The following is a 12,523-nucleotide window of genomic DNA, read 5'->3' as shown; positions in this document are numbered from 1 at the left end:
TTGCTAATAATTTCATTTCTATAAGAGAAGGCTCAGCCCAGGTACACAAGATGCTTTGCATTATGTTTCTGCACTCAGTCCTGTTCTGCAGCCTGTGTGCACAGGTTGGATGTGCTCTTTTCTCACAGGGATCAATAATCCCTAGTGTGCCTGGGCTCCAACTGCCTCTCTCCTCTGTCTGTCAGCAGATAAACAGAAGGCAGCATGGATATACTTATTGTCAGTGACATTAGAGAAGTACTTCCAGCAAAGGGGAGTGAGGCGACAGATAACAAGGTAATGGCTACAAGAGTAACCATTTATATAACAAATCCTTGCATAACATATAATTAGTTTTTGACACTCTGTTAGATAATGTTATTGCACGGTGACAGTTTCATGTTAGAGTAATGCTGAACATTGCAATTAAATTTTACTGTACAGACTTCACAATGAAAATATGTTTCTTCTATACAAATCTGTATTATTTTACACCACGGTAACAGCTGGGCACATTGAAACTCTGGACCTGTCAGCTCTACAGCTGATTGTGTTCATATAATCTGTCATCCACAAGTAATGTTATTGTGCTGTAATTACAGCTTTTCTTCCCCCAGGAGTTTGACTATAGAATGAGATGAGATGTTCAGTTCTTGTACATACTTTTAAAATATAAATACAGTTGCACAGATGAGAATAAGAGAGGATGAGATGTTCAGTTATTGTACATACTTTAAAAATATAAATACAGTTGTACAGATGGGAATACATGAGGATCAGATGAGATGTTCATATGAACAATGGTGAGCAAGTGTCTTGTTGAACTGTATTTTCTAAACACTTTGTGAGAAAAACAATTCAGTGTAGAAAACACACGTCTGCCCCCACATACGTCTCCCCCAGACAAAAAAATAAATATATATGTGGTATTTGCCTTGCATCGGGCAAGTGCATAGAAGCACATAGCCAGATGCAAAGTAAATTTTACATATATTGCATTTACTCCAAAAATATGTATATATTTTTAATTCATGGATGGGCAAACAAGGACTCTCTTCATTTTAAACTACAGTTCCCAGGAATCTCTGCCAGTTGAACAACAGGCTGCATGAGCATTGTGTATAGCATACTTACCAACCTTTGGTAAGTTCCTTCCGGGAGATCCCAGACAGGGGAGCGTGGTTGGTGGGCGGGAGGGGTGGGACGCGGTAATTTGCGTCATTTTGGCTCCGCCCCTGTGACAAAATGCCACTTTTGTTGCGGGGTGGGTGGGGCCAAAATGACGCAGATCGCGTCATTTTGAGGAGCAGATGCCATATGCGGGATATTTGCCTGCTCTTCCGGGAGATCTACACGAATTTCGGGAGTCTCCCGGACATTCCGCGAGAGTTGGCAATTATGGTGTATAGTCTGTCTTGCTGTAATATTAGGGCAACCACTGCTACCATGTAAATAAAGCATAGCATATTATAATGAATTATAGGCAGTGGTGGAAGTGGACTGGTCTGGTATACGGTGGTATGCGATACTGCCACTTCTTCTACTATCTCCAGTGTAAAGCTATGAAACTTTATTCACTTACATTTTCCATATCACCACTTGTAAATTTCCACTTCGACCACTGGCTATAGGGGTCAGAATAAAGTATTATTAATCTTAGTAAGTGTTGAGGTGATTTTTTTTAGCTTTTCTGCTGATTTGTGCTTTTCTGCCACAGACTAAAAGCCAAGAAAAGTACTTACAAAGCGTATGCACAGACAAACATTAACAATGGGATTAGGGGCATGCAGCCCATGTATGTGCAAGCAGAAAAATAAGGCATATCTATAAATAAAATATTCACTGTATGTTGGGATGCTCACATCTTTGTAAATTCTGGGCATGGGTAATCTGGATTCTGTGGTAAATTGTTTAAAAAACATGTGCGAAGCTCCCTCTAGTGCTCAAAATAATAAATAGTAAATCATCACTTGCACATGCTTAAAACGTATGTATTTAGCCTAAATTTAGACATACACAAAGCACATGTGAATGAGTTGATGCATATATTTTAAGTTAAATTTTCATTTTTTAAAATGCAGAATGGTGATTTCCCGAATCCTACATGTTTACCTGACATAGAAAATGTGCATCAATGCATAGTCACACATTATCACATTATGAGATCAGATCAGCAGCGTTCCTAAAATTTGAAGCCCCAGCAAAAAATAGGGAATGTTGGGGTGTGTTTCCCCTGTCCTCTAGACTATGTGTTGTTGTCAACATAAAATCTTTTCACAGGAGAAGCTTAGGTATGAAAACCAGCTCTTTATTCTAATTAAATTGGTTTTCATTGTTCCACTTTAAAACTAGTGAGTTTATGTTTACTGTTTCCAGCAGCTTTCAAGTACTGTTTCTAGTTTAAAAGTAAACTCAATGTAAAAAAGTACCCCCACCTCTAAGTAATAGAACAGCGTGTATAGACCAAGATGCTTGCCCCACTGTCACCTCGGCTTCAGAGAAGTTCAAATAGAAGTGGTAGGGTTGTCTGGGAGCTGACTGGACCAGCTGCGGCTTCCAGAGTTCATACAATAATCTTCCGGGTTACAACCAAATTCTTTCTATTTGTACCTCTCTAAAAACTATAGGAGCTGAGTCGTTGGTGGGGATGATGGCTGTCCTAGATAATTTCCTTTTGTGTAGTATAGATCAATGGCGGAAGTGGGCTGGTATACAGTGGTATGCCATACGGCCACTTCTCCTACTGTCTTTATTGTAAAACTGTTACATTACCATTACATTTTTCATACCTACACTTCTAAATTTCACCTACTACTAATGGTATAGATGATATAGCACAGAATTCAAATGTTCTTATGATCACAAATATTGTTAATGAAACATACTCTTAATAGTTTGTTTGTTTGTTTGTTGGCAAATATAGGTATGTTCGGCATCTTCAACCTTACCAGCACATTTCACGTTTAAAAGAGTAGTTAGCAGAGTAAAGGATTGGAAGTATTGCTATGTAACACTGAAAGATGAATGCAACAATTTGTAGAGAAATCAGTTTTTAGTGTTTATAAGATGTGATGATTAGTTGTGTAGAAGCATGTCTGAAGGTATTAAGCTGACTGCTCTGATAAATGTCATAAACCATTTGTGAACCATCTAAAACTGTTTGCCTTACTTAAGTCTAGAATAATCAAGCATTCATTTTAGTAATAATTTGCATCACTCCCAACAGTAAATGAGAGTTTATAATAATTTATCATCTTTTTGTTCTGGAACAACAGTGTCAGGCCTGAGAACCTAAAGCTTTCCTCCAAAGTCTTTATTACTTTCAAGACAATAGTGACAGCACAGCATATAAAGCAGGATACAAGCTTACATTTTCATATAATGGAATTTAAAGCTGGTCAGGTCTGAAAATCAGGGTTTCTTCTTGCATATTTATCCTTCTAGTGATCTTAAGGGGGAAACATATAGGGCCTGAGTCATCAAGGCACGCATCTGCTGATTTTGAGCGTATCATCTGCATAATCATTCTGCACATGCCCAGAACTGGGAGATACGTCTGTGAGCACAGGCCTGTCCGCTGCGTATTCGTACGCAGTGGACAGGCCTACTACAGCTTACAATCTTGGGGAGTGAACTGTGTATGGAAGGGGCGTTTTGCCGTAGTCAATTTACAGTAAGTGCGTGCCAAACTCAAGCGCACACAGTCATGTCCGAATTAAGCTCTGGGCATCTCAAAGTTACTTGTTTTTCTGCTGTATCTCTTGCTCCAGCTACAGGGCTAGTCCAAGTCCTGATCAGTAGTGATGACAGTCTCATAAGCATGCTATAACATGTGTTTGCAAACAGGAGCAACTGTAAAAATGTTTTGTATGTTTAGTAGACATTAAATACATCCTAATGAATGTATTTCATTGGAAATATTTTTACTGTTTTAGCATTAATGTCTTTATTATTAACTGGTGAAATTTCAAAACTGATTTACTATTAAAACACCTATACATCTCTTTCACGTAATTGCTGTGTGCATAGTGTTCTAAAATAATATTATTTTTTAGTGTAGTTCCATTTGCCATTGTTATTTTTACCTTATATCAGTTATGTGCTTGTGAGATCCATATTACCAATACTTGTTATAAATAATCATTGAAAACCCACACTATTGAGTGCAAGCAATAAAGGAGAGGTGAAATATTGCTAGTTTCCGATGTTAAATTTGGTTAGTCACAAGCAGGCTTGAGGCATGTTGTTCTGTCCCAGATTTTTTCTTGACTGATTCCACACCACAGGAAGGTCTCACAGCACTTGCATTCAGTGGAGGAGGAGTTACTGCAGTGCATTGTGCACCTCTGTGCGGGCTCCGGCTGTGCAGGTTGGTGTGAGGAGGAGTGATTGGCATGGGGGAAGGAGGGGGGGGATGAAGATGTGAGGGACTTGTGGGGAGGTCCTAATGGCATGTGAGGCTCATATGGGCAAGTCTGAGAGGAATGTTGGTAGGTATGAGTGGCACGGGTGGGGGGGGGGGTTAGCATGTGTGGAGGTCTGAGTGGTGTGTAGGGGAGTTTTGGACTACATGTGGGATCTGAGAGTATGGGATGGTGTTTTGAGACAAAAGGAGGTATGTGGGGGCTATTTTGGGGCAAGTTACAGGTCTGAGTGTCATGTACTGGTATTTTTGAGCAAGTTGGTGTGTTTTGGGATGAGTGATGTGGAGGTGCTGAAGTTGTTTTGGGTCAGTTTTTTTATTTTTGAAATGAAGGGAAATGTCTGGCCCAAATGAAGGTTGGTGTCTAAAATGTGAAGGAATTCCTTGTGTTATATCAAATGACATAATGCTATATGTCTGTTGTGATACAACTTCATGTATGGGGCATTTCTTTGAAGCAGAAAACCTTCCATGATCACAATTGTGTTTACAAATATCACCTATGAGTCGGGGGCAGTAAATAATAGTTATGTGTCTATTTTTAATAAGACATACATAATTGCCTATCTCTGATGTAATCTAGCCCTATGAGATTTACAGGACAGTGGTTTGGGGTGGGGGGGGGGGGGGGGGGGGGGGGTCAGGTTATGCCTCTTAGGATAAGGAGGGGAATGAAGCAGTTAGCACATCAACAATGAGAAATGAGCAGTAAATTACATTTCAGTTTATGAGCATGGAAAATGTGTGAGTTTGCACAGTTGTCAAATGGGATAACTAAGTTGGCAACTGTAATTATATATGCATAACACCCTTTAAACTGCATAGAAAACATTGTCTATCAATGAGTACCCTTAGTGGTCCATAATTGTACCCCAGAAATGTGTGCTTAATGAATAAGCAGACATGAATGGGAGTTTGTGGGAATCTATGATCTGCGAATTCTAATTATTCTAGGGAACAAGTTATTGTCACCTAGCAATAGCTAGTGGGTGATGACAGCCTCCCAAAGAACATGCTGACATGACAAAATGATGTGTTAGCACAGGGTCATGTGATCAGCAACTCAAAGCAACTGCCAAGATTACCAACTGTCCTTAGCCTGTCAGATTTTCTGGAAGACTGAAGAGGGTAATCTTCCTAGAACAGAAATAAAATGTAGAGGACATGGAAATTTCACACAAATTGCTTCCACCAGGAAAGGTGGTAACATGCTAGCAATGTTAAGAGGACTTTCTGCAATGAGTGCTAGCAATGTAACGGAGAACACTGTAATGGTGTATTAACTTATGCAACTAGGAAGCAAACTGGTAACTGTCTACAAGTTCAAAGGAGCACCTGGCAAGAAGAGTAAGGAAGTTATGGCAACAGGATAGAGTCAACATATTGTGTCAGGAGCTTCAACCCCAGGGTGCTGGCACCCTCTCTCCGGTCACTGCTTTTGTGGTCCGCTGGGCTCCTGTCTGTTGGGGAGGTTTCACACTGCCATCACAGTTTGCACATGAATGGTCTGACGACACAATTTGCTAGGAAGAATCCTTGCTGACTATATGCTTCATAATCAGCTCTGAGGCCACAGTCTTATTGTAGAACAGGAAATCCTCTAATCCCCCAATAGATAAGTGCCATAAATGGGTCTGATTTCTGCATGTCAGACCTGACTCTTGACACAAACACTGGCTGCCTCTTTAAAGCTTCTTATCCACCTGAAGCATCTTATCTAATGATGCAAGTGTGGGATCTACAATAATTACAACGCTGAAATCTGTGCCCTTCACAATAACATAAACTTGCATACTTCAGCACCTGCTGTATTCTGCCTTATCACACTTCCCTCAAAATTTACATCAGAATCTCAGGGGTTAACATCTTTGCCCAAACTACCCAGATAAAACTTTACAGCTTTTGTGGTGATCTTTGCCTCCATCTTGTGTCAGTTTTTCATATTGCAACTCACATTTTATCTCCCTTTTTGCTAAAGTCAAGTGTGGAATCTTCATTGGTCATGTTAGTGATCTGGATAAGAGTGGCTCACACACCCTCTCTATCTCCACATTAACCTGGTGGACCACAGTGAAGGCTCCCGGTGGCTCTACATGTAAAGCGTGTATGGCTCAATTCACCACAACCACGGGGGATTGTGGCTTCCTATGCTCCATAGTCTTACATTAACCTACTATGTTCCGACATATGTTCTGATGTTCTTTACATTAGGACATTTTATCTGTTCTTATTACTCCAATGGGGAGAGACAGAAAGGGACAACCCAAAAACATTAAGAAACTAAAGGATTAAGTGCCTCAATCAGATCTCCTTCAATTTGTCACTATCTCCAGTTCTCCAAATTCTCAAAACAGCCCTCCACTGTTGGACCCTCCATCCTCCATCATGTCAGAGGCACCCTCGCCAGGCCCAAACAACAAACTTGGTTCTCAGGCTGTTAATGATTTGAGTGAAGTTCTTAGGAGGCTACAAGTAGGGCTCAAGCGAAAGAGTTACACGACATGCAACGACATATTGATGACCTAGACAACTGCAGCAGACAAAACAATTAGAGAGGACGAGGCATTCCTGAAGATGTCCACCAAACAGCATTGTTGATGCCCTTATGAAATATTCAACAAAGTCATGGAAGCAGACCCATATAACTCCATGTTAATTTATAGGGCATATAGAGTACTTAGACCCAAAGGTCCTCCATCAGAACAACCAAGAGATATTATCTGTTGCCTCCTCTACTATAAAACCTAAGAGTAGGTCTTACAAAAATCTAGGAGGCTGGACGCAATTGAATTCAATGGCCACAAAGTTGAAATATATCAGGACTTATCTTGGCAAACGCTTCAACAATCTCACCTTCTTAAACCCTTGGCATATGAATTCAAAAAGAAAAATTGCCAATTCCGCTAGGGGTTCCCTTTCTTCATACAAGCCTCACATGAGGGTAAAACCTCAACCTTACATAACCCTGGAGATTTGCCACAATGTAAGATTCTTGGTCTACAAAACTTATCCCTGCCGGACTGGACGAAAGCATCCACACTTCTATATTCCCCAACGAGAGGAATGGCAACATGGCAAGAAATATAAAAGGAAGTCTAACCACGTGGCCCATCCTGAAGAAGCCAGGGTTACTTGAACATTTCTTTCAGATAAGCAATTGAATCCTTTAAGACTTTATAATGTTATGTTGCTTTTACTAGTAGTGCCTAGGAATGATCATCTTTGATGTCCTCTTTTTATAGTATTACCAGTCTTAAAATGTTTATGGATCTGATTCTGATATCACCCTTTCATAAGGGCAAATGACAGTCTAATCAGGGATGCTTGAAACATCTGGTAAAAATTACTCCCCTAGGCCTGGAGGACGTGTTCTGCCAGACCTCTTCAATGTTCTAGTCTCATCAAGACAAAATTTTAAGCACCTCTTATATGTTTTTAATGTACTCTCCTGGCCCTCACATAACATTGTCTACCTATTTACCTAATGACAACTTTAAGGAGATCTCTCCCCCTTCACACATTCTGAGACCTACTAGGTCTTTGACCATCTATTTTATCATTCTCCCACCAGTTGTCATCAAGATAATTACTACTTTCCATGGAATATCAATGTTTTAATTGTTATTTTATAGATATATTGATCTATAGTTAAACTCTCATCCAAGAGTCATATTTTTCTTTTTATAAGGTTAATGTTATTTGTACTTATAATATTTGCTTTAGCATGAATATGGAAGTTGGCTCCACCTTAACCTCAATTAGATACTCCGCTTTATCCTCTGTCCACTAACATGGGTCTGAGCAAGCTAACCATGTTCTGTTTAGAGGAAAATTCTCCCTTCCGTTTTTACCTTCCTGTGGAGCTTATGTTCTCTAGTAGTCTTTATTTACAGTTTGTATTTGTTATTTGTCTTGTCTCTTCCATCGCTCCTTCTCCTCCTGCCTCTCCCTCTCTCTCCTCCTTTCCAGGTGTTTTTTCCCCTTTCACCATCAGAGCATCAGACTCCTCATCTCCTAGAAAAGTGGAAAACCCAACCAGCTTTCAGTACACTGGAGCAAAACAACTACTCAACACTTCTTTCAGATATACACATATTTCATTCATTTTATATACATTTAACACATACACACACGTTTTAACATTCCTGGCGCCTACGGCCAGGAGTTAACCTCTTCATCGCTGCTGATCTTATTCATCATATTTCAGTCAATAAGATTCAAGCCCTACTGTTTTTCACTGATGTGGACAAAGCTTGCCACCGAGTAGGCAGGATATTTATGACGGGCACTGTAGTAGATGGGTCTGGGTTCTTCCTGCCTCCAGAGAATCCTAGCATTATATAACTCCCCAAGGCCAGATTCAGAATAAATGGAGGTGTTTCAGAGCCTATATATATTGCTAATGGTACCAGGCAGGGCTGTCCGTTGTCTCCCTTGGTTTTTGGGCTGTATATGGAAGCATTAGCCAGAACTATCTATCTAAACCAAAACATTAAAGGCTTACATGTCCACTCTAAGGAAATTAAGCTGGCTATGTTCACAGACAACTTCCTAGCTATTACCACTTGACAATCATACACTATCTAACTTAATTGATGAATTTAAAGAATATGGACAACTCTCTAATTTTAAGCTAAACTATACTAAATAAATTGCTTTAGACTTGAATATCCCTGATCAATTAAATGTTACCCTTCCGACATCATTAAGATTTACTTAGCACCTGTCACAGTGTAAACATCTGGGTGTCCGCATCCCCTCATATATTTCTAGATTATTTAGCCTATATTTTTTGCCCCTACAATGGAGATCGAAAGGTTTTTCATGGTTGGGCAGAATAAACATGATTAAAATGAACGTCCTTCCCAGCCTTATTTATATAATGCAGACAGTTCCCATCAAGATTCCACCAAAGTTTCTGACAGACTTACTGAAAATTATCTGGGACTTTGTCTGGGGGGGGGTGGCAAAAGTCCCAGATGTAGACATGTACAATACAGACGGAGAGATAGACAAGGCTTGCAATTACCTCTGCTTTCCCTTTATTATAAATCCATAACACTCTAGAGAATCTAGGATTGGTCGTCGTCAGGGGGGGAGAAACAATGGATGTTGTTAGAAAGTTCCCATTCTACAAATTCACTCAACATCTAGCCATGGTTTTCTAAACTTCCCAAAATCTCACATCCCACAATAGGATAAACACTCGATTGCTGGAGACAGTTGCCAGTTCAGAGTAATGTTTCCCCCAATTTTTCCCCACTTACACCTTTTGTCTGCAACTCTGATTTTCTTCCAGGCTTACACTGGTCTTCATTAGCATCTTGGATTATGGCTGTGGAGAGAGACTAGAGTTGGTCAGCTGGTTGGTGGTGGTGGTATGTACTCATTCCTTGAATTAAAGGAGAAGTTTGCTTTATTTTCCCGAGAACAAAAGGGCCTATTTCCATTTAAGACACTTTATCACTTCCTGTGTATGGCACCTATGGCTCCCAGGCACTCCATTGCCATCCTATATAAAATGTTCTTAGATGATGTGTCTCATTCAGTTTTGCAATTTGCAAATGCCTGGAACTGAGACTTACCTAGACCCCTGACCGATAATAAATAGCAGGAGATATTTTTGGCCGCACATGCGAAGTCCCTCAGCCTATCAGTAGTTGAGACCCAATTTAAGCTTCTATCACATTGGTATTTGACTCCTACCCAAATCCACAAATTCTCCCCGAGATCTCTGCATTCTGCTGGAGGTGCAGCTTGAGTCCAGTAACTGTCCTACACATATGGTGGAACTGGCCTAAACTTGGTGCATATTGGAAAACAGTGATCAATTTATCTAAATAAATCATAGGATCAGAGATTCCAGATGATTCTTCATTTGGGCTTCTCTCACTCCCCAATTCCTTAATCCCCACCTACAAAAAGTCTCTTATAAAACATCTGAATAACTCTGCAAAGGCAATCATTCCCCTACACTGGAAGTCCACCTCTCCTCCCTCTATTACAGATTCGTTTAACAGAATCAATTTTTCTCTATGGATGAACTTAGTCTATTAGGCCTAGATAATCTCCAAGAGTTATCTTCTACCTGGTTTCCTTGGGTGGAGTTTAAGGATACCCGTACATATAAATCATATTTCCTTCCTTAGGCTGATTTCATATTCAGCACCATTGACGTTACGTTGCACCCGGTGTCCGCTATAATAGGTTCTTCTTATCAAAGCCATTTGTCAAACTCATAATTTTACATTATGCTCGCCCAATTTTTCCCTCTCCTCCTACCCTTCTTGTTTTTTCCCTTCTGTTTCTGTCTCCTTGCCTCTTGATCACCAGATTCCACCCCACTTGGTTATTTGTTTCTACTTTTTATGTGCCTGATATACATTGTAGGTTAACAGAGATGTCTATGTAAATGCACTTATACTTTTTATAACTTTTTCATTGTTACTCTGTTTTCTTGCATGAAAAAATTGAAAAAAAGAATATATATGTGAAAATAAATAAATAAAAAAATCATTGAAACATAGGATCGGATGGCTGAAGAACATTGGTAGCTGAATGTCCAAGGCACAGCAATAAAACAAAGCACAGTTCAAAGGAAACAAACAATGACCAGCAAGATGAAAGGTTTGGGGCAGGAATATAAAGTCAGTGTAGCAGGTAAAGGTGATCAAAAAGGTGATGGAGAGTAACTCCTGTAGTGCAATGTCTGTAGTTCATAACAGCAGCACCTCTGGTAACACGGAGATATGTAGACCAAATTCAGTATAGGAATAGAGTCCAAACAGGACTGAGTAATGGAACACCAGGTGGTAAACCAAAGACTAACCGGAGAGGATGCAAATGGTCGAGGCAGGTGGTGAATAGGGATAACCAGAACCGAGCCAAATGGTCAGGGCAGGCAGCTAATAAAGGAGGTCCAGATACAAAACCAGATACAAAACCATAGGTTGAGACGACAGCAGACAGGAAATACAGCAACGCAGCAGGCTCATGAATGCAGGAATACACGCTATTACTGGCAGGAAGGTTAAGCCCTCTCTGCCATTAAAAAACTGTTGAGCAATCACAGGCTCTTGAAGGGACAAGAGCCCCCTGCAGGGATAGGAAGAGTGAGTTGCATGTCCAATAGAGTGGATGGAAGAAGCTACCTGCTTGACAATATCCAGAACGGAAGGGTTTCCTGGTGTCATCCTGACAAAAGTCTGCTGTGCTATTTGTGACATGAACAATTTAAAGCACCATTTTTCCAAGCAAGAAGTTGTTTGTGTCGGTCATCTGCTCAGTTTGAGGTGAGTTCAGCCCTTGATTTCTTGACTAAAAAGTTTTATGAGGGATTGGTAATGTCCATGCTCAGACGATGTGGCTTGGCATTAGCATACTAATTCTTTACTTGATAGAAGAATATGGGCAACTATATAGGAGGCTCATAAAAGAGGAGTCACTTTTCAGGAAAATAGTACCCAAGTACTCAAATACTTGGGATATTGACATTTTACCTAGAGTCCCTCAACAACCTCTCCTTGTCTATAAAACTACTTTATGTGAAATGGGCCTCTTTATTGGCCTTAGCACTGTCCACTAGTAGTGCTGAATGTTCCCTTATACATATTATGGTCCCATGGATTATTGTTATTATTATTATCTTTCATTTATAATACATTTTTAGTATATTTAGAATGCATTGCAGAAAGTCCTCTTAAAGTTGCTAATATGTTACCTACCTATTTTATTTCTGTTCTAGCTCTCCTGCCATCTTTAGTCTTCCAGAAAATCTGACAGGCTAAGCACATGGTATCTTGGCATATGGTTCTGCTGATTGCATGAGCTGGTGCTTAGAACTCTGTAACACACACAAAAAAAGAATCACAGAATTCTTCATGTCAGCATGGTCTTTGGGAGATTGTCATCACCACATCGTCACTAGCTGATGCTAGGTGGCAATCTCCTGTTCAACAGAACAAGTAGAGTTTGCAGATCATATATTTCTGTGAACTTTCGTTTTCTCCCTTTTAATTTCCTATCGGTGTTCTACACATACTTACAATACAATTGCAGAACATCTCATGGGACTAGGTGGGGCCTCAATAATAGTCCTGCACTGGTGCCCTATGTTATCTT

At 40.0% G+C, this 12,523-nt stretch overlaps 1 long non-coding RNA gene across 1 annotated transcript; it reads right to left on the bottom strand.

Annotated features, from left to right (window-relative positions):
- Positions 1 to 8,124: 8,124 nt before the first annotated feature.
- On the bottom strand, positions 8,125 to 12,294 carry LOC142160438 (uncharacterized). Its single transcript, XR_012693225.1, has 3 exons — positions 12,127 to 12,294; positions 9,670 to 9,737; positions 8,125 to 8,416 (listed from the first exon to the last, which is right to left on the bottom strand). It is a non-coding gene; the product is annotated as an uncharacterized LOC142160438 (long non-coding RNA).
- Between the last annotated feature and the right edge of the window lie 229 nt (positions 12,295 to 12,523).

The sequence above is a fragment of the Mixophyes fleayi genome, chromosome 6 (assembly GCF_038048845.1).
Source record: "Mixophyes fleayi isolate aMixFle1 chromosome 6, aMixFle1.hap1, whole genome shotgun sequence".
NCBI classification, from domain to species: Eukaryota; Metazoa; Chordata; class Amphibia; order Anura; family Limnodynastidae; genus Mixophyes; species Mixophyes fleayi.
Note: the sequence above shows the minus strand (reverse complement) of the source record. Positions and strands in the feature narration are given on the sequence as shown.